General features: G+C 35.3%; 1 long non-coding RNA gene across 1 annotated transcript; it reads left to right on the forward strand.

Moving 5' to 3' along the window:
* The first annotated feature begins 11,754 nt into the window (after positions 1-11,754).
* LOC110684737 lies at positions 11,755-14,261 on the forward strand. The gene is made up of 3 exons (XR_002503811.1): positions 11,755-12,499; positions 12,619-12,686; positions 13,865-14,261. It is a non-coding gene; the product is annotated as an uncharacterized LOC110684737 (long non-coding RNA).
* The last annotated feature ends 6,063 nt before the right edge of the window (positions 14,262-20,324 follow it).

Raw genomic sequence — 20,324 nt, forward strand, 5'->3', positions numbered from 1 at the left:
CAGTGCCCCCTGAAGATGTGCATTGTGCTGAGCATCTTAATGACAACCAACGGTCTTCATTTGATATCATTATGGAAGCTATTGATGCAGAATGGTCGAATTTTCTTTATAGATGGTCTAGGTGGGACAGGTAAGACTTATTTATATCGATCCATACTTGCAACAGTTAAGCTTAGAGGGAAATATGGATTACCAATAGCTAACTCAAGTATTGCTGCCACACTATTGCATCAAGGAAAAACCGCTCATAAAACTCTTGGTATTCCGGTTACGCTGCATGCTTCTTCAACTTGGATGTTTAGTAAACAAGATGTAGAGGCGCAATTGGTCAAGTATGAAGCAACTGATCGTAGTTTAAGAGATCTAACAGGGGTTGATGTTCCATTTGGTGGCAAGGTCGTAGTGTTTGGTACGGTGGAGATTTTAGACAAATTTGACCCGTTGTACCAAAAGGAACAAAGGCTCAAATTATAGATGCGTGTTTGGTCAGGTCAACACTATGGAGACATGTTCAGCTACTTCATCTCACTCAAAATATGAGACCAATTCATGATCCAGAATTTGCAGCCTTTCTTTTAAGAGTTGGAGATGGATGTGAGCCTACAGATGATGAAGACATGATAAAGTTACCATCTTCAATCTGTGTAGGAAATGGTGATCAAATTTTAGTTGATAATCTAATCCATCAAATATTCCTAAACCTAACTGAGCACGTAGGTGATGTATCATACATGGTACAAAGAGATATTATAACTCCAACAAATGATGAAGTTGACATGCGGAACAAGAAGATACTTAAAGAGTTTGTCGGAGAAGAAAAAACCTACTACTCATGTGACTCTGTTCTAGAAGATCGTCAAAATCTCTTCAACAGGAGTTCTTGAATTCATTATCCTTTGGTGGTTTTCCACCACATATTCTTAAGCTGAAAGTTGGCTCGCCAATCATGCTTCTGAGAAATATTGATACAAGTAGTGGATTGTGTAATGGGACAAGGTGAATATGTAGTCGGTTAAGGGATCATGTGATCGAGGCTGAAATTTTGACCGGAAGTCATAAAGGGACAAAAGTGTTCATTCCATGTATGCCTTTAAAAACGGAAAAAGATGTGAAGTTTCCATTTGAAATGATCCGAAAATAATTTCCTGTGAAATTGTGTTTTGCTTTGACCATAAGCAAATCACAAGGGAAAACCATTCCTCATGTTGGTATATATCTCCCAAAACATGTTTTCAGCCATGGACTGTTATATGTTGCACTATCGAGAGGGACCTAACAAGAAACAACCAGAGTTTTGGTTAGCAAAAGAGATACTCGAGGTAGATGGGGTGTATTTACAAAAAAACGTAGTTTACAAAGAAGTCCTCCTGCCACATTTGCCACAACCCTAATTATAAGGTATTATCATAAATATTAAACATGCATTCATAACTTCCGATAGTCATAATTCATAAACATCTATATTATACATGCATACATACCTTCTTAAGTCATAAACATCTATGAAATGACTTCTTTATCTTCTTATTAGGGAGCAAGGTAAGCGTGATAAAACTCAACAATAAGCATCAAAAGTGCATGGAAGCAAAAACATCTCATGCTACTCTTGAGGATATTTGTTTTTATGTTTTTAATATTGTAATTTTATTATAGCATTATCTCCAAGTATATATACAATCTGTATGCGTAAATAATTTTGACTCTTGATTTTCATAAAATATCATGTATGTATTTCTTATTTTGTGCACGCATGGCGTGCATATCTTAGCTTTGTACATATAATTAGGGTTTTTGCTTTGTTTTTGCTTTGTTTTTGTTCTTCTTTACTGATTTTTGCTTTAGTTTTTGAGTAATTTTGATTATTCTTGGTTTTGTTTGATTATGTAATGCAATTTTTTAAAATGTTTTACTTAAATTTGATTATGTTATGTTCACTACTGCTTTTTCGATTTTTGATGTATTCTTTTAGTTTTTCTTTTACTTTTAAATGGTTTTTATTTACTTTATATTAATCATTATTTACTGTTGATCAGAGGGTTTCTTTGGGATGGAATCTCATTTGGGATTGTAATTTGTAAGAGGGTTGCTCTCCTTCATGGATGTAGTCCAAGCTATTAAGATTTTTCTTAGAACTTAACACAATTTGAGCTGCCAAATGATATTATCTGAACATTATTTGTGCAAGGGCTTTGAGTTCATTTTTTGAAATGACCGTGGAAATTTGTTAGGATCTGATGGCAGCAGTTTATTAAGTTGTGTCCATATTAAGCACCATGTGTTTTATCTCTTACTGTATCCCTTGGTTTGTCTTATGCATTGTTGCTTGCTGATCTAAATGACTAAATGTCTTTTTATCTGATATCCTTCTATATCAATCTGACTTACAAATTCCTTAATCTAATGAGTGGGTATAAACTACTAATTTGACTGCCCTCCTCTCTCTCTCAAAATATGTTATATTCTTTGGTTCAGTACTTGGTTTTTTTTTCCTATTGAATGAAGTGTATTTTAAAGGTTTTGTCTGTATGGCCATTGTTGCAATTCCATATTATTGATTCTTAACTGGTTTATCTATTCTCAATTATAATTTGGTACTTCTAAAGGTTACAGGTTACATAAGGATGTTCCAGGAAGTTGTTGTTGCAAGAAGATTTTGGCTTGATCTATGGATTTCCTCATTTTTTAATTGTTTTGCTTTTACTTTTAGCGATCATTTGTGTACCTTTAATTTGGATTCATCTACTTTTCAGGATGATGTCTGAAACATTCTTTAAATATTTCATTTCCTCATTTTTTAATTGTTTTGCTTTTACTTTTACTTATCTTGCACTTATCGTACTTAGCATATTTTGCTAACCCGTATTTCTTATTTGTTTTGGTTCACCCTGTTTACCGTAATGCTAAGCAGTGTTGACTAATTTCAGGTGGAGTCAAGAATTATGCATATGGGAGTCCCGGGAATGTTCTTCCCCTAGATTAGGAATGTTGGTCTTTGTTCAGTTATAGGTACCCATGACTATGGTTACTATTTATATTATTATTAATAAAGAAAGTATTGAAGTTCCCGCTGCAAAGTATTGGTTTTGGTTAGTAAGTTTGAGTATTCTTTGGTAATCACGCGACGGTAATACGCCTAAGTTTATCTCTACCGTATAATTATGCGTATTATACTAGTATTTCCGTAGAGGGTGATTTGGGGGTGTTACAAGTACACTCTAGTGTAGCTTAGATAAATCAAATGTAACATCAAAATTCCTTTGACGTTCATTATCTACAATAATATAAAACTCAACTCCATCATCATAAGTAGAATTACAGCTTTCAACACCAGAAGTAAAACAAGCAGCCTCGCATTCTTGTTGAAATTCATAGAAAATAGAACGAGTGTAAACTGAAGAACCATGCTTCTCTAACTTTAATGGAGTCATCAGTTTAGGCATTTTCTCGTTTAGTCTATTCTGTTCATCTTGCTCATGCCTTTGTGCATCTAAGGTTGTTTCGAACCAAAGGAGAAACTCACATGACACATGAGGATTGTTTTCACCCTCAAATCTAAAGGTAGATCTTAACAAACCACCCATAAATAAATCCCTAAAATAGGTTAGGATACAGTGATGCTTGATCTTGAACATATAAGCAAACCATTCATGAGCTAGCAAATCATATTTTTCCATCACAGTATTTCAATCATCAAGAAACTCATTAGGTTCAATTACCCTGTCCCATGCAAACCAAATTATTCAATCTTTAGATTCAAGGAATTGTTTATTTACTTTTAAGATATCTACTTTAACTTTAAAGAATGTTTTATTTACTTTAAAAAAGTTTTCTTTAACTTACACATTCAGCTGCATCCAAGTCCAATGGTTGAGTTTTTGTCCATTCTTCCCATGTCTTTTGAAGTTGGGTCACTCCCCTTTTTCCATTTGCTCTCAAACAAACAATTAAAGCTTTCTGCAAATTTTTTCCAAATTAAGTTAGCACATTTACAGAGCTTGTATTTTTTACTATAAACATGAAGGCAAATCCAAAGTGTCATTGTATTTTTGTATCAATTACCATGTGGTCAAATCCAAAGTAGAATCTAACTAGCTGATTCTCAGGCCTTTCTCTCTCTTTTCATAACAGTTGAGGTGGAAAGCCCAAGCAGTGATCAAATTATTTGTAACTTTCCATTCATCGAGCAATGAATTACAAACCTCACTTGTTATTTCAATTAATTCACCCAACCAACGTACAACTTCACTATAATATGGGTTTATCATTAGAATAATTTTATTGCAAACAAGAAAAGTTAAAATTTTTTGCAATAATTACATACCTTTTGTTTACCAAGTTGTAATCATTGATAGCTACATAGTCAATCACTTGATTAAACTGCAAGCTCATGTTTTCCACACAGTCCCTGTTTTCTCTTAGGAAATCTGACACATATATCATTTCCTTCAACTCTGAAAACTCAGCATCCACATCAAGTTTTTTGTTTACTTTGAACTTTGAAACTTTATCTACAATGGCATCTCTATTTGAATTGATTTCTGACAGAACAAGGGAAGCACATATTTCTGCACGATATAACTTCCTTCTGTTGGCCAACCCCAAGTCACCATTAAACGATTCCCCATTGTACAATACAGAAAACACCGCAATTAAGTGTTTGTTTTGTTGATTTCCAAGGAAATGATACATTGTCAAACTCATAAGACATTATATCTTCAGCTTTTGGATGCTCTAGTTTGTTCATTAACTCTGACATTTCTTCCACCTGAAATAATTGAAATTAAATCATTTTATTTACTTTAGAAGTATTATTACTTACTATTACATGTAAATCATTAACTTTAAAAATATTCATACTTAATAATAAAAATAGATGTTATTTACTTTTAATATAGATTTCAGATTAAGTACAGAATCATACCACAATAGATGCAACATTTTTACAGAAATCCATATAAGTTGTTTCATAAATTCTGTTATCCAAGTACTAGATGCTTCCTTTCAACATGTTCACCACCACCACACTATAATGGATATTCAACAAAATTGGGATAAACTCTTGAGATTCAAATTGTATTTGTTAGTTTTTTTTTTTTTTTTTTTTGAAATTAGATTTATACTACATTAGAGAAAACTTACCAAATCAACCTCCATAAACTGGTGTTTTTCATTGCACAATTGGAGCCAATCTAACCAAGCTTGGCTTAATTCAGCCAAAATTGATTTAGGAGAACAATCTTTAGCCTCTTGAGAAGTTTTCTGAGACGCGAGAAAAATCTCCAATGGTCTCTGCATATTCGTGAAAACACAAAACACATTATGTATTTAGTATATATTTTGTATGTATTCTATTCTTTATTCAATGTATCATTTACATTGTGGTCAATTTTAAAGAAAAAACATGATGGTCTGGCCATCAATCTTGATTTATTCATTAAAAATGACCATGCTTGAACAATTCTTGAATTTATCAATTGATTTGGGTGCTAAAGTTATCATATCATCCCTTGGTATTGCAATTGGAGGTTCAAATATAACAAGTTGTTCACTATATAATTACGCAAAAACATCATATTTTTATTAAAATTTATAAAGTAAAAGGAATTTGAAATAAAGTAAATAAAAATGCTAAAAGTCAAAGAATAATATTACCCTTTCATTGATTTATTTTTCAGAAAACAATAGTCAGCCACCACTTGATGCAATTCTGGCATTTCTTGCATTCTGCTTTTGTTGCTCTTCATACACGTGCATACGTAATTAACTTCAATTCCTGTTTTCCCACAATCCACAAAACACTGAATCTTAGAAGCAAATTCATTCAAAAAGTTGAATGGATGTTCTGATGCCTGGTTTGCAGTATTTGCATCATCTACTACACTAACATCAGCTTCCTCCTCTTGTTCCTTTTCATTCTTCTCTTTCACCTTCTCATCTTCCTTTTTCTCCTCTTTGTTTTCATCCTTCTCCTCTTCCTTTTCCTCCTCTTTTTCAGATTCTCATTTCCATCATCCAGATTAATAGCATTGTGTACAAAATTTGAAGGATCATCTGCATCCTCTTGATTATCTCCCATGTTGATAGAAACACATTAGATACATCTCTCAAATCATCGTAAATCTTCACTATTTCATCAAAGCCCTTTGCACTCTAGGGTCTTCTATTAGCCTTTGTGTTTCAGAAATTAGTTAAGATTCCGATGCAAACTTACTTGATTGATTCTTTTTAATCCTGTGTGTTATGCAGTTTATACGCTCGGCATGTAACATTGCAAAGAGTGTTGAATCTCTAGCTAATAAAAGCAGATCTTCTTCAACTTCCTTCAAATAAATAACAAAAATTTGTTATTACAATACTTTGGATAAATGATACTATTTACTTTTAAAGTTAATTTGTTTACTTTGTAGTGTATTTTATTTACTTTTTAGTTTATCATTTACTAAATATTATTACTACTAGAAGCAGAACAAATAAATATAAAATATGAAATTGTGACCAATCTCCATGGTAAATTTGGGTTTATCAGTATCTAATTCTAATTCCTACAAGCAAGCTACTAGTTATACAATTCTATACAAGGTTATCACTTTAACAATCTTATATGCAATGTTACTTAAAGCCTAACAAGCACATAGCAAGCAGCAATGTTCTAGCAAAAGTAACATAGCAGTAGCAAGCCATGGCAGGGAAGCAGCTGGAGCAGTAGCAACCTTGGCAAGGCAGCAACAGCAGCAGCCAAAGAAAAGCAAAATACATACCAAAGTACATATTTAAAATGAAATAACAATAGATCAAACTCCCAAGGAAAAGCATGAGATCAAAGTAAAGGCATTTCAGTTTAAGTAAATAGAATAATACAAAAACTAAATACGAAATAACCTAACAAGTCAATAAATAAGAAATCTTTACAAGATAGAAAAAATACTCACATCATGTGCAGACTCATGTATATCACTATCTGTCATAACACCATTTGGAAGGTTGAAAGAGACTAATCTTCTCTCTCTGTCAACTAAATTCCCATATGCGGTCTCAATAACATCACCAATGTATGATTGTTGACCTCTTTTTCTACAAACCGCATATACATCTTTCTGGATTTCTCCTTGACCAAATGATGCTTTTGCTTCACTTGCAATTCTTTTTCTTACTTTCTCATCTGTCCAATGTTTGATCAAGGGCAATGTTGTTGGTTCAAGCTACCCTCTAAATGAAAGGTGATGAAAGTACATAATCTGAAGAATCAAGACACATCCACTGATTTATGTTCTTGATTCCTTATGCTTGTTTTTCTTGAAGCTCCCCACTGCTTTGCACAAGTTATTGAGTACATAACCACACCAATCCAGGTTACGTATTTCTTTTACATTGTCTACATAGCTGATTATCTTGTAATCTATCACTCTGTTTGGAGCAAGGGCTAAGAATGTGCTGTAAACATACATCACAAAGAACCTTTTAAAATCATCACATCCTTCCTTTAGACTCTTTATTTTGTTCTCCGAATTATTCACAAAGATGTCATCGCTTTCTGCATTTCCTAGCTTTTTCTTCCACTCATTCTAAATCATGATGTTTGCTATAGGTTGCTTCCTTAACTGATAAGTGAACTTGTTCTCTGTTACATTTGGAAGCAAGAAAACATCTTGAACATCATAGAAACTTACAGAGAACTCCTTCATCATGTCAATCTTCAGCATACAACTTATTCCATTGAAATGATGTCAAAGTCATGGAAGAATTTTTGTTGAAACTTTTTTCAGTTTTAGTTCAAGCTAGATCTCTGTCTCTCACTAAAGTCCTTGATAATATCAAATACTGCATTGGGTCTGCAGTGTGTTTTCTTGATGTCCAGATTACCATCATCATTGTCACTTCCTTCTTTAACCTCTATAACTTCTTGTACCTCCTTATCTGAACTGTCAAGCTTCATTTCTTCTTTAAATGAGCTTTTGTATTTTTTCTGTCTTCTTCTGATGATCCATCAAATTCTTCATTGTTATCTTCTTCTGGTTCGTAATTTTTATCTTTAACTTCAGCTTTTGTTCTTTTTGGTTCCTATATTTTGTTAAACAAGAAGATATTAAAACATTTACTTTTAGAATTAAAATATTCAAGAACAAACAACCTAATTCATAACATATCAATCTAACTTTAGAACCTAATACAATAAACTTTTATAAACCTTCTTAAGGTTCTAATTCCTTAAGCCTTCTCTTTATCAGTATTTTCTTTTTTGAAATCCTTTGAAGTTTAGCACCTAATACAGTTAAGTTTAACAATGAGTTTTTGTTAATACAAGGAGTATATAAATACAAAACATGTTAAATAACTTTAAAACATATATATATTTACTTTATAAGCATTTTTATTTACTTAATTAAACTTATCATTTACTTTTTATATTCAATCATGTAATTATATGCATCATAATATTCATATTGATAGCATAGACTTATAAAGGCAAGTGGTTTACTTTATAACTGTTTCTATTTACTTTATAAATTGAATCTTTTACTTCAAGATGATATACCTTTAATTAGAGATTTCTTTGAATTTGCAGGTTACTTTGGAGATATATTCTGTGTTGCAGGAGCTTTCTTTGCTGTAGGAGCTTTTTTCCCTGTAGGATCTTCCTTTTGAGGTTTCTTTGCTGCATCAGGTTGTGTTAGAGGTTTTTTTTGCAACATTTTTCTTTGGACTTTTCGTCATTTTAATTTGCATGCAATTCAAAACAAAAATGAAACATACTTTCTCGATTCATACTTGATGGCTTTATACTTCCTGATATATATACTTTCAAATCAACTCTTGTTATTATAATAACAGCAACAAATTGTTTTTATACATGCAACATTTCGAAACAAAAAACCAATCCTCATTTCAACCATACAATTTCTTGATTTATACACAAGCCATAATAGCTACAGATCATATAGTAATTCATTAACTTTTAATCAATGTAAAGTTACTTTTAGCCAATTTCTATCTACTTGTAAAAATAAATCACTCAAAATTAAAGGAAACTACTGAAAATCAAAGGAAACTACTCCAAATTAATGATTTTATTTTATTCACTTTTAATTATTTTATATCAACTTTTATTTGATTTCTTTTAACTATTATCAACAATTACTCAAAAATTAACTAAAATTACTCGAAATTAGTAGCAATAGAACCAAAATTACTCAAATTCAAAAAAAATAAACAGATCTAAATTTTTACCAATATTCTTTAAAAAAATCTAATATAAATTTATACCAAAATTCGTTAAAAAAAATAAGAAAAAAAAAAACTGATCTAAATTTATAGCAAAATTCGTAAAAAAAAAAAATTAAATAAACCTTTGATTTAAATTCGAATTAACTTCTTATCAATTGTAAACTAAATTACAACAAATTTAACCAAATATTAGAATTGAATCAAATGAAATTGGAACAAAAACAAACAAAATTCCAAAATTACCTGAATATCAAGTCAATTGAACTTCGAAACACAAAAATTGAACTTCGAACTACTCTGATTCAACTTCTTCTACTTCAAATTCAAGCAAAAAAACACAAAAATAAGTATGAAATTGCAACAAAATTTGAAAGGAATGGTGTCCTTCCAACAAGTGTATCATTCCGATAGAGGGTTCAGAATTATTAGAAATCTAATTCTTCAGTAAGGTCAAGTGATCGGAATGCCTAGGTGGAGGCCGCGTCCGATCAGTGATATTAATGTACAATTAATATTACAGCTTAATCTTGACTGAACCCTTCGGGTCAAACCCAATCGAACAACCGATCCGAGACGACGAATCAATCCGAAGGATTCTATGTGTCGTCAGAGTTTTACGAACAAAGACGTCGGATATCGAGCCTAAGGCGTCGAGACCGAGCGTCGCAAGTCGAGACGAATTTAGAATTCGACGAGACGTGAAATTAATCTAGCAACGAGTTCATAGCCTAGCCGTAGCCTCACATTAGCCTAACCTTGTGAGTGCTAGGCTAGGCAAGGTCCCAAGCCATGCGTGCCAAGCATCGTCAAGCACACGCACATCGCATGGCACTAGCATCGCAAGATGCGTGCCATGCGCATGTGGTGCTGCTATGCGTGCGTGGCGTGCTAGCATAGTAACCTAGCCATCGTCCATCTCTAGGCCTAACACCGAGCAATCGCTAGCCGCAAGCATTGCAGACTGCTAGCAGCGTGTTGGGGTTGTGCGTGCTTGCACGCAAGCTATGGCCCAGCGCCTAGCAACACAGCACCACGCAGCATTGCTAGGCGTGCGTGTGTGTGTGGCTGTGTGTGTGCTAGCATCCCTTCGCACCAAGCACCTAGCACCAAGCATCGCATAGCAAGGCTATGCGTGGTGCTAGGAGAAGGCACGCACCAAGCAGCACGCTATGCGTGCTAGGCTCCCAGCAGCACCACGCAACGCATCCTTGCGATGCATGCATGGGCTGGCTGGGTGGCTGAGCATATGCGTGCAAGGGGGGTGGTGCGCCTAGTACTAACAAGCATTTCTAGGCAGCGCCCAGCACACGCTATGCGGCAGCAGCAGCCCGCATGGCATGCGTGGCTTGCTAGCTGCGCACATGCGTGTGGCGGCTAGCATGCTAGCATAGCCAAGGCCCTAGGCAGCCATCTGGCTAGCAGCCAGCTGTCCCAGCCAGCACACCAAGGAGGAGGGGACTGGTTATGGTGGTTGGCTTAAGGGGGGCAATGCAATGGTCCCCCCTTTGGTTGCTTGGTTAGAAAGGGAAAATTGAGATGGTCCTCCCCCTCTTGGGTGGTCCTCACTTTCTCTCTTCCTCATCATGCCACTTGTTGCCTATTGATTGATTTGCACAAAATGAAATTCTCCCACATTGATCAAGAGTGGGAGTTCAAGGGTTCATTTCTTTATAAATACCAAGATTTTTGGATTTGGGAAGAACACACTTGAGTGGAACTAAAAAGGCATCTCCTTAGAAAAGTGAGAAAACCTTAAGTTCGTAAAAATCTAGTTTTTCTTGGTCGGGTCTCGACTAACCTTCGAGACTTGGACTGATCGGGTCGGGTTCGTGGGTACGAGCCGTCGGAGACCTTCGCGTTTGCGGGGTTCAAGTAAGAGCTCTGGAATCGAGCAAAGCATGCGTCAAGGGTAAGAATGTCTTTTCTTTCTCTCTTTAATTTGTTGTTTAATTAGTGATTGCATGCTTAGTTGCCTAAATTAGTGGGCGGGTTTCTCTTCCGCGTGGACTCGGACTCCACGAAACCCAACAAAATTAGACGAAAGAGTATGAACTTCAAAGTTTCAAAGTAATACCTAATTTTCGCCAATTTTTGCTAATTTTCACAATTTTTGTTCGAAACTGAAGAAATGTAGATGATAGAACTTGAATTATGCTTATATAGCGTAATTAAGCAGTTGAAAATGGCAATTATGGCGGTTTTTCGATGATTTTGAGCAGTTTTGAGCAATTGAAATGGCGGAGGACAGAGAGAAGAGAGAGATTATGGCGCTTGAAATTTCGTGCCTCGTTTAATTTGTCTGAATGAATTTGAACCGTTAGATTGCGCGCCTCTTCCCTTAGATCTGACTGTCCAGATTAGTTCTTAGTTCCTATTATTTGACTAGTTCTCATGGTAACCCGGTTATATGTATATATATAGAAATGGGATCATATGAGACCACATCCCTCGTATAAGAACCCTATTATATGTGAGGATATATTACAACCGTTAGATCAATTGAATCCAATGGTTACAATTTATCCCAATAAAACATAATTTCAAAAATAATTTTCTAGCATTTTCTCTCTCCTCCTTCATTCGACAGTTTCGACACTCCAAATCTTCTTTCCTCTTTCAATTTCTCTGCTCCCTTTCAACTGCTATTTGCTTTGATTCTTCATCAATTCTTCTTCAAACTTCATTGATTCTTTGTCAAGGTGATTTTCGTTGATATTAGTTTGATTTTCGTTATCTTACATATTTTCGTTTTTTTCGAAAAAACCTAGATATCACGCTTATTTGTGCTATTACGTTGATTTTAGTTTGATTTTAGGTTTATTTGAATAATTATTAAGTTGATTTTAGTTTTTTTGAGTAATTATTTTTTATTTGTGTTTTTACCTTGATTTTTGTTTGATTTTTCGGATTAATTTTTTCAATTGTGTTTAATTTTTCTGCTTAATTGTATTAATTTCGTGTTCTTATTCTTTGAATTGTTTGGATTTTGAGGATTATTCTAATTGTTACTTGAGGGAACTTCAACTTCTCCATTTAAGCAATTTCTGAGTTCCTCTTCTAATCCATTGAAACTATTCCATGAGGTAAGATATTCTTTCGACGGAAAGTGATAGGATGTGATGAGGTTGGAAGGATAGGTGAGGATGTCATCACCTTCAAAAACCCAATTTGAAGGGACCCAAGTATGCAGAACAATCCGTTGTTGAAGTTGATAGTAGTGGTCTATGGAAGGAAGATGCTCCTGAGCTTAAACATTGTTGGGCCCAACCAAGTTTGGGTATTAATTTCTGAACTCTACAACCTTCAAAAATTTATGAATTTGATTTAATATTTGGATCTCAGAAAAATAGAATTATGATGTCATAATATTAATTTCTTCTTCTTTTTTTTTCTTAGTTGGAGACTAATCTAAGGGATATGTTACTTTCTCCTTGACGGATGGTCCAGAATACCATGTCTCACAGGTGACTAACCAGATTCCACCTCCTTTTATTTATTTGCAAAGTTCTTTAAATTGCAATTAATGATGTCATAAAGCTCTTGTTGAAAGTGCAATTAATTTTGCCCTTAAATTGGTAGGTGATTTATGTATTTAATTATTGTATACTATAATCTCTATTCTCTAAATTATGTTTTAGTTTGGATGTTGGCTGATCAATAATTTTGATCAATCTCATTACTTTCTTCTTGCAGTACGGAATATATATAATAGAATTATAAAAAGAAGAAGAGTTTCCTTGCTTGAGAGTTAAATGTCTTGTCATGTACAAGAATTTGTCCTAAAATCTTGTTGGGGTAGCTCAATTAATCTCAAGTTTGGTAGATTTTGCTGCCATCTGAAGTTTTGGGAAAATCACCATCAATACACATTGGTGAAAAAGCAATTTTTTTTTCCAGTCGAAATCAGCTAATTAAACCTTGGAATGTCAATTTGTCACTTAGGCCTATGGTCCTATCATCTTTCTATTTATTCTTGGTTTAAAACTTGTAAATTCCTAACACCACCAAGTCACTAACTGTAGCAGAATTCTGCTGGGTAATCGTTATTACCCTTACTGTTGTTCGTGTCTCTAAACTGTCTTACAAAACTTGTAGATTTATGCTGTCATGCACACTCGTTAAAATTGGAACTGCTCCTGATTGTGTTTAGTAGGATATCTAGGTCCAGAATATCCCACTACTCTTTAAATGTAGCTTTCTACTTATTATAAGCCTATGATGTGCTTTTGTTACCAGCCTTGGAATCGGAATTTGCCACAGTGGTGTAGCATTAAGATTTTTGAGTGTTGGATCACTCATACTGACATAATGACATGCCTGAAGAATCACATGATAGCTAGAAACCTGTATTTAGTGTTGAGTCCCTTAGGTTTTGAGTGATGACAAACAGTTACGGGATACAGGTTACAATAAGTAATTGCAAATAGTTGGTTGGAAACCAGCTAGAATTGAACACTATTTCTCTAGACAAGTTATTACTTATTTGTGGTATTCATTTAACTAACTTGTCTATATGCAGGAAATGGTTGAAATAAATTTTTCCATGTATTGGTGGGAAACCAATAGGAACTGTTTCCTCGACTGCTATGTTGAAAAGCAGTCATATACTCTTTATTGTACATTAACCATGTTACATGTGCAGTAGTTGAGTTGATTCCAAGACTTGGAGCATGGAGGCTTTTCAAAGACATTCGAAGAAAAATACATTGCTTATAATGGACGTATTCAAGGAGGATTCAAGTCTTGAAGATTACATGAAGAAAAGAAGATTTGTACTTTAATGATTAATCTAGTTTTATCATGTAATGTGCTCCGTAGTATGACTTGCATGTTTGGGTAAAATAAGTGCTTATAAGTGTATTGAGGTATATAATGAATTCTGGTACAAAGCTGGAACATAATTCATAACATACTCAATTCAGGGAACCAGGTTCACTGTACGGAATATCCATGCTGCGTGTTTTGAAAAGGATTTTGTAACAATATTTTTCAAAAGATTATCTTGAAAATATTCTAAGCAGCTGGAAATTAGATGATAATATTATGGTTACCTAAAAACTAGGAGTATTTATCTTTATTGATTTTATCTTTATGATTAAATCAAATAAGATAAATACTTTCCTAAAATCACATTATTGCTTGTTCATCAAGATTGCGTGATTTAAGGAAACTAGGGTTTTTGTATCCAAGTATATAAACTCATCTAGCTTCTCATATTCTGTAAGTCTCTCTGAAATGAAAAAAGAGTAATCTTTGAGAGTCATATACACTTAAGCACAAGAGCCTATTCATTGAGTCATATACAAGAGCACTCTTAGAGCTTAAACATTTTCTCTTAATTAGCTTTTAGAAGCGAGATCACAAGAGAGCATTTGATTTTGTCAAAGCCTTCAACAGAGGGGTTGAAAGGTTGGGTTAGTGTTTGTGATTTCAAACACAAGGGGCTTACTAGTGTAAGTCGAGCGCATATTCGGAGTAGAGTGTAGGGTATACAGGTTCCCGGAGTAGGGAGACAGTAGAGTGTTTGTGTTCTTTATTTTTCTGAGTAGATTAATAAGAGAACATAGGGTAGGAGGACGTAGGCCATAGTTGGCTGAACCTCGTTAAATCTTGTGTCTTCTTTATTGCTTTTCTTACATTTCGCTGCTTACAGAAACCAGCCTAACTGGTTCCTCTCACAGATCGAAAAAGAAGAAAAATAGGCCAAGGATACTTAACACTCAATTCACCCCCCTCTTGAGTGCTCTAAAACCTTCAATTGGTATTAGAGCCTAGACTTCTCACAAGAGTAACATCTAGAGGAGTCAAGCATGAGTACTCAAGAACTAAACGCTATGGGCTATGACAACAAGACACCAAAGTTCAACGGAAATAACTATGCTTGGTGGAAGAAAAGGATCAAGAATGTAATCATGGGAATTGATTATGAATGTTAGCTAGTTGTCAGGAATGGTCCCAATATCATCCTCAAGACAGATGTTGAGGGAAACTTGTTCCCAAGAAAGACAGTGAATTAGTATCTGCTGATTACAAACTGTTGGAGAAGAATGGCAAAACAATGTCAATTCTACAACAGGCTATAGGTGAGAATGAAACAAACCGGATCTCAGGTTGCAGCAATGCAAAAAAGATTTGGGATACCCTCGAACTTGCCTTCGAGGGAACCAACGAGGTAAAAAGGTCCAAAATTGATTTACTCATGTCTAAGTATGAGTTGTTTGCTATGAATTAAAATGAAAAGATTAATGATTGTTTTTGTAGATTTATGACAATTATCAATGATCTTAGATCTCTTGGTAAGAACTTTTTTGATGAGGATCTTGTGAGAAAAGTTTTGCGCAGCTTGACAGATGCATGGACAGCCAAAGTAACAACAGTCTACGAAGCAAAAGATCTGTCCACCTTGTCTCTGGAATAGCTGATTGGTTCCCTCATGACTCATGAGATGTTGATTGACTCTAAGTCTGAGAAAGAACCAGCCAGAGGCATGGCTCTTAAGGGAACAGTAGAAGAGGAAGAAGATGAAATTGGCATGATTGCTAAAAGATTTGAGAGATCACTTCGAGACCAGAGGAAGAACTTCAAAGGTAAGAATTTTAAGAAGTCTAACTTCTCTTCTGCAGGTTGCTTCAAGTGTGGTGATAAAGGACATCTTATTCAAGATTGCCCTACGTGGAAGGACAAACAGCCCCAATCTGCAGATAAACGAGCCTTCAAGAATGCTATGATAGCATCCATGTGGGGTGATTGATGAGGATGAAGAATCACCTAACTCTGATGTTTGCTTGACCGCCTTTGCAAACATTAAGGGAAACAACATTGATCCAGGAACCAAAGGGGGAACCAGTACGTTCAGAAAATGCTTGATGGCAAAGAAGGATGTACTACATGAACACAAGTTAAACTTAGAACAAGTCAGAGAAGATATGCATGAATATGATAGAGATAATATGATTGCTTGTATTGACTCTTTATTAGATGAGTGCTATAAATTGGGTGAAACTTACATAACTGGAAAAAGAGATCTTAAAGAAAAACGTGTTGAATGTGAAATTGATGTTGCTAGTTGTGATCACCTAGAAGAAGTTTGCCATGAACTGAAAAATCAAGCGGCAGAGCTAGAAGTTGAATTGGACAAGTGTAAAGTGGAACTGGAAAAGGCAAGATCTTCTAAACCTGACTATCCTAGTGATGGTGAAGAAGATTTGACCTCCTGGTTCCCTAAAGACTTATCAACCACTAGTGAATCTCTTGATTTTTCAGCAGCTAGAGGTAAAGCAAATTCCTGTAGTAGAACTTCCTTATTGAAAGCCTTTGAGACATTGGCTCGTAATTTGGAAGATTCTCACAAGGAAATTACTTCACTTAAAGCTGCTCAGTTCATGTTTCCTCCTCAGGTACCAGCGTAGAAATTAGTGATGTGATAAATAAATATGAAAATACTATTTGTGAATTGCATGTTGAAATCTATCAATTGAAAAAGGGCAAGCAGCCAGTAGTTGTTAACATAACTATTGAATCTCTGGTTTCAAAGCTTATTTACAACTTGAAGCCTTAAAAAGTAATTTTGATTTTCTAAAAGAGAAAAACGATTTGTTGAATAAGACTCTTGAAAACCAGAGAAAAGGAACTTCATGATAGTCATAGACATGTTGAAAAACTATTGACTGCACAAGAAACATTGAGTTTTTTAACCTCATCGAAAGGTAACAGGGGAAAGGTTGGTCTTGGATATACCAGACAGAGAACCAAGACTAACTGGTCCCCCAGAGAAACCACATGGATTAAAGAATTCAAAAGAGGTAAGTATGTTATGACTAAAGAAATGTATGTTTGCTATCATTGTGGTATGAATGGACATAAGATTCATGAATGTCCAGCTAAGAGGAACAGTGTGAATAAGAACAATAAACGTATGAAGTTAGTTTGGAGAAGAAAAGACCAACAAGAACCTAATGTTGTTGAAAAGGGACCCAAGGAAGTTTGGGTTCCTAAATCTAATGTTTGATCTGTTCTTGCAGGCTAAAGTGAAGAGAGGTAACTATTGGTATTTGGACAGTGGGTGCTCAAGACACATGTCCGGAGATAAGAAGCAATTCCTTTCACTAGTAGCCTTTGATGGTGGAAGTGTCACCTTTAGAGATAACAACAAGGGAACCATCACTGGTTTAGGTAAAGTAGGTAAGACACTTTCAAATGCAATTGATGATGTTTATTATGCTGAGGGCTTACAACATAATCTGTTGAGCATTTCTCAATTATGTGACAAAGGTAATAGAGTTGAGTTCCAAGAAAATCTTTGCCACATAATTAACTCTTTAACAGGTGAGCTTGTGTGTGAGGGAATCAGGAAACACGATGTTTACATCACCTTTCTGGATAAAATTCCTCAAGACAAGTCTGTTTGTTTGAGAGCTGTTTCTGACAATAACCAATGGATTTGGCATAAGAGATTTGGACATGCTAGCTTGACACTCTTGAATAAACTAAAGTCTCGTGACATGGTGGTAGGACTCCCTAACATCACGTACGAGGCAGATAAAGTTTGTTCAGAATGTTTCAAGGGGAAACAGGTCAAGATCTCTTTTAAGCCTAAAATAGTTTGAGTACCAGCAGACCCTTCGAACTTGTACACATTGATTTGTGTGGTCCCATGAGAGTACAAAGTTGAAGAGGTCATAGATATGTTTGTGTTATGGTTGATGATTATTCCAGGTACACTTGGGTGATAATGTTACATTCAAAAGATGAAAAATTTGACGAGTGGGTAGCATTGGTGAAGCAGGTTGAGAACCAGCTTTCTCACAAGCTGGTCTCGGTAAGATCAGACCATGGTACTGAATTTGGTAATGCCAACTTTGTTGATTATTGCAGGGAACAAGGAGTTAGTCACAACTTCTCAGCCCCCAGAACACCACAGCAAAATGGTGTTGTAGAAAGAAAGAATAAAACTCTTGAGGAAATGGCGAGGACGATGCTCATTGAGAGTGGTCTTTCTAAGAGTTTCTGGGGTGAAGCTGTTGACACTGCTTGCTATACACTGAATAGAGGTCTCATTAGACCAAAGTTAAATAAGACTCCCTATGAACTCCTCAAAGGTCGAAAGCCTAATATTGCATACTTTCGTGTCTTTGGATGCAAATGTTATGTACATAACAATGGGAAGAACCAGCTAGATAAATTTGATCCTAGGAGTGATGAAGGAATCTTTCTTGGATATTCTGCTTAAAGCAAAGCATATAGAGTCTTTAATAAGAGGACTTTGTGTGTTGAGGAAAAGAGTGTCCATGTCATTTTTGATGAATTTAACATGTCTTCTGAGATTGCGCAGGTACTGATGAAATGATTGGACTGATGGAGTTTACGGGGAACCATGATGCTGGTTCTCTAAGTGAAGTACAAGCAGATCTAGGCTCTCCTAATGCTTCACCAGATGATGATGGTGAAGAGCCTAGAGAAGAAAATAAGAACAACGAGAATTCAGTAGGGGAACCAAGACCTAATGGCTTCCCAAGTAATAGACAGGTAAGGAGTTCAGGGGGAATGGATGAAGAGGCCTCCCCTGAACCTGAGGTAAGTGATGTTAATGGAAACAGCGTGAACATGAATTCTCCTGGTTCTACAGAAGAAGAAGTGATTCACGGTGGTGCTGGTTCCCAACCTAATGAAGAAGCACAAAATGATTTTACTCTCAAAATTTTTTAAATACCTATCTTCTCATCCCTCAGATCAGATCATTAGTAACATTAACAAGGAATTCAAACGAGAAGAAATGTTTTTCAAAACTTTTGTGCTTTTTATTCTTTCTTGTCTAGTGTAGAGCCAACTAACTACAAAATGGCTTTGACCGATCCTGATTGGGTTCTAGCAATGCAAGATGAATTAAATCAGTTCCATAGGAACCAGGTCTGTTATCTTGTACCTAGACCAAAGGAAAGGTTAGTCATTGGTACAAAATGGGTTTTCAGAAACAAATTGGATGACCTAGGTACAATAGTCAGAAATAAAGCAAGGCTAGTGGTGCAAGGTTACAATCAACAAGAAGAATTGACTATGATGAAACTTTTGCACCTGTAGCTAGACTAGGGCCATTAGAATCTTGATTGCTTATGCTGCTCATATGAATATATATGAAATTGTTTCAGATGGATGTAAAGACTGCCTTCCTGAATGGCTACTTGAAGAAGAGGTATATGTAGAGCAGCCACCTGGTTTTGAGGACAAGTTGTTCCCCCATCATGTATACAAGCTGGACAAAGCGCTATATGGATTGAAACAAGCTCCAAGGGCGTGGTATGAAATATTGTCTACCTTTTTGATGGAGAATGATTATAAGAGGGAACAGTGGATAAAACATTGTTCATTAAAACCAGGGGGAACCACTTGATTATAGTACAAATTTATGTTGATGATAATTTATTTGGTGCTACTAATCAGGTACTATGTGATGAGTTTGCTAATCTTATGCAGAGTGACTTTGAGATGAGCATGATGGGAGAATTAGGATTCTTCCTAGGATTGCAATTAAGCAAATGGAAAATGGAATCATGATTCATCAGCAAAAGTACTTGAAAGAGTTGTTGAAGAAATTTGGCATGGAGAACAGCAAGGCTTATGATACACCTGTTCCCACATCCACTAAATTAGATTCTGATCTAAAGGGAAAAGATGTTGAAGCCTCACTATATAGAGGGATGATTGGCTCCTTCCTTTTATCTAACAGCCAGTAGGGCCTGACATTGTGTTCTCTGTTGGATTATGTGTCAGGTTTCAAAGCAATCCAAAAGAGTCTCATTTGAAGGCTGTAAGAAGGATACTTAGATATCTTGTGTGAACAACAGATCTATTGCTTGTGGTACCCCCAAAGGCAGTTCAATTGATCTTATTGGGTAAACAAATGCAGATTATGTTGGCTTTCTTGTTGATAGGAAGAGCACTTCAGGATAGGCACACTTTCTTGGCTCTTGCCTAATTTCTTGGGGTTCTAAAAAGCAAAATTCAGTGGCCTTATCTACAGCAGAATCAGAGTATATTGCTGCAGCTTCATGCTGTTCCCAGTTACTGTGGATAAGGAACCAGCTGAAGGATTTTTGGTGTTTTTT

The sequence above is a fragment of the Chenopodium quinoa genome, unplaced genomic scaffold (genome assembly GCF_001683475.1).
Source record: "Chenopodium quinoa cultivar QQ74 unplaced genomic scaffold, ASM168347v1, whole genome shotgun sequence".
Classification (NCBI taxonomy): Eukaryota; Viridiplantae; Streptophyta; class Magnoliopsida; order Caryophyllales; family Amaranthaceae; genus Chenopodium; species Chenopodium quinoa.